Below are 3,184 nucleotides of genomic sequence, written 5' to 3'. Positions count from 1 at the left end.
TCTTTTAAGTTTACCTTCTTAAATTGTATCTTTTTGTCTCGGTGCAATAATTTACTTATGTTTTTTAAGGATTGGATTTTTAAGGTGCTTAACATAAAATAAACTCACACTAAGTTTGGAGCCCAGCAAAATTTTAAAACCGCATGTTCACAGTGAAACAGGGGAGCTTTGAAAGTCACAAACCCAAGCTAAGCTTAGGTTGAAACAAGAAATATTGCAGAAATGTCTTCATGTTCAAGAGTTTGAGTCTGTGTGTATATTGATTTGGCTTCCATCACATATGTGTTGAAAAATCCCAAAATATACACAGTGAGATCATATAAAGAAATGTATACTTCCTGAAATCCAAGTTTCATCTAGCCTCTAAGCATCCCTCCTCATTATTTTCTGTGTTGCCTCTTTCCTTCCATTCTCTATGAGGATGTATTTTTCCTTAAAAACTCAATACTGAACCCAACTTTCTCAGATTTTTTCTCAGCCAATTTGGTGGTGTGGAAAGGAAATTCTGCCAATAATATCTAGGTAGTGAAGTTCATTTCTGTGTTTTCTCTTGATTTGCATTCATCTTGAGCTGAGTTATTTCTTCAGTTTTTGTTTAAGATACATATTTCTACAGATCTGTGCAGGTTTGCATTTTTAAAAATAACACTCTCTAGACATTTTTCCAGGCCCGAGAGTTCATAAATTATAGGCTAGCATTTTTAGCCTTAATGTGTAGTAAAAATAAGTCTGTGTTGATATCTTGGTCATGATTTAAAGCTATCATCTTTTATTTTTAACGTTGTTGGAAGTAATTCGCTTTATTTGCTGTCATTCCAGCTTGTTCCATATGTATGAAACTTGAAGGCAAGACGTGCATTTTCCACTCTGGCCACTTGAGGGAATCAGACTTGAGAAATGGCAGACAATTGAGGTCTTTATTTCTAAAGATAGGAAAATAAATATTTATTTGTTGCCAAATGTTTCTTGTGTCACGAGACATCCAGAAGATCACAGAGCCCAAGCTCTGAGATAAATTACTATTTATATACTTTATATCCAGGTGGAAAACAGGAATTGCTGATGAATGGGAGTCCTGGGAGGTACTAAGTGAGGTCCCCACATACAATTTATGATCAGCACTCTTGGACTTCAGAATGATTAATACCATCAATTCTCACTGGAATAAGAGCTGTTTTAGCCCAGGAGAGGATTGTATATTACTGTTTATAGAAGCAGATAACATCAAAGTAACCCACGGCTTGTGTTAAGCAAATACAAAATTCTGGGTCAGTGCAAATTAATCCTAAAGGAGTAACGGAACGCTCTTAATGACTGTGAGATCTATACATTATCACTTTTCATTCAAGTGGTAGAAAATGGTAGAACTATTAATGAGATTTGCAAATGGTCTCCTTTACTGCATTGTGCTAACAGCTGGATAATAGCATATTCATAATAAAGAGTCTTATTATCTATACATCTGTAGTGTGTTAATGAAGTGTAGAAGTCTATGCAATTTAAAAATTACATTCGGGAGCATCTGAACCATTTTAATATTATGTTTCACAACAAAAATGCAGCAAATCACATTATACTTTATATATTCTTACACTTTAAGTGACTGTGTGGATGGATAAATTAAAGACTGTTCTCCTATCTACATTATACAAAACAGATGTTATTTGAAGGGCATATCATAAAGGGATTTTTTTCCTCAAATGATGTTTCTCAGTGAATAGTTATATATTCTTTTGTTTTTAGAAAGATGGGAAATATATAAACAGAAGACAAATGTATAGAGACATTAAGTTCTTTAAATGTTTTATGTACACATTTTCAAAACCATCTTTGGCAATTTTTAGTACAATTCAAAGAGACTATGGATAATTAAAGTACGTTTCTCAGCAAACATTTTTATATTTCTTGTCACAAGTTGGTTTTTGCTTTAACACATTTTTACACAAAATTTTAATTGTATTACCCCATTTTGACTGTCACATACTCACCTTATTGATTATTTCTAAATGAGTTACAGAATGCCAACCCTCTTCAGATAAGCATGTAATGAATTTAAATACACTATAATCAACATCACATTCTCTACCTGACACAAAGTATATAAAGTAATCATTCCTTTTCTTTCCCTACTACTTGAAGTCTTTTTACCAATTTTAAAAAGGTAGGAATCTAATTGATGTGGATGTCACATTCTTTTTCTTCTTGCATAGATTTTGCTAAATTAAAATACAATTGGCAGTCTAAATAATTCACTAATTATTTAATCTGATCTCTAATAAAGTTGACTTTCCTTTGGAAAGCCCTCACAGGAAAAATAAATTAGCCGATGAAATTACTCTGGAGTCAAACATATATTATTTAAATATTTGAAGATCCTTTCACTTAAATCAGTGGCTTGATCTTAGATTCCTAAGATTAGTATTTGACCATAGATTTTATTATACAATTTAGGACAAAAAGATTCTCTTACTCTAAATGGTACCAAAAGAAATGATATTATTCTAATGAAAGCTTCAGATGACATTTTTATTACTCAGTGTTTACTGATTTGTGTTTGTTTCCGAAAGTCATGTAAAATTAAGACTCGCTTTGTTCTGTCTAGTCATGAAATAATCCAGACTTAACCACCCCTGGATTGAGCACTAACAGAATCTCAACCACTGACTCACACTTAAAATGGCTGGATGCCGCTATAGAATCAAGAATATATGTCATTTCTGCTGTGATTCCCTTGGAAACCTTAAGTCATAACATAAAAGATTTTATTGCATTAAGTGGTTTTCTCTCCTTTCTCTTTCAGGCCACGTTTTCAGTGTCTTGATTCAAATTCTTACAGCTGCTTCTGATGACTAGAAAACGGTCAACTTAGACAACCAAGCCAATTTATCCAATGACCACTTTTTGAAAAGTGTTACTGATACATTAATATGCGCTTGGTTTATTACTTTATATTTGTCAAAGCTATTTCACTTTTGGGCGGGGATTCTCAAAATGGCTTGAGCCGATCAGAAAAGAAAAACCCCATTTAGCAGATGAGAAACCTGAGTTCCAGAGGTCCAAAATCAAACCTAAATCAGAGTTCAAGGTCAAATAGCATGTCAGTGTGCTTCAGAAACTGTATGTGGAGATTATGACACCTAGTCCAGGATTCTTTTATACACCAATTGCTCAAATGAATGCCAGT

The sequence above is a fragment of the Carlito syrichta genome, unplaced genomic scaffold (assembly GCF_000164805.1).
Source record: "Carlito syrichta isolate Samal-C Ts95f unplaced genomic scaffold, Tarsius_syrichta-2.0.1 Scaffold305574, whole genome shotgun sequence".
Taxonomy (NCBI): domain Eukaryota; kingdom Metazoa; phylum Chordata; class Mammalia; order Primates; family Tarsiidae; genus Carlito; species Carlito syrichta.
The sequence above is the reverse complement of the archived record's forward strand: the minus strand, read 5'-3'. Positions refer to the sequence as shown.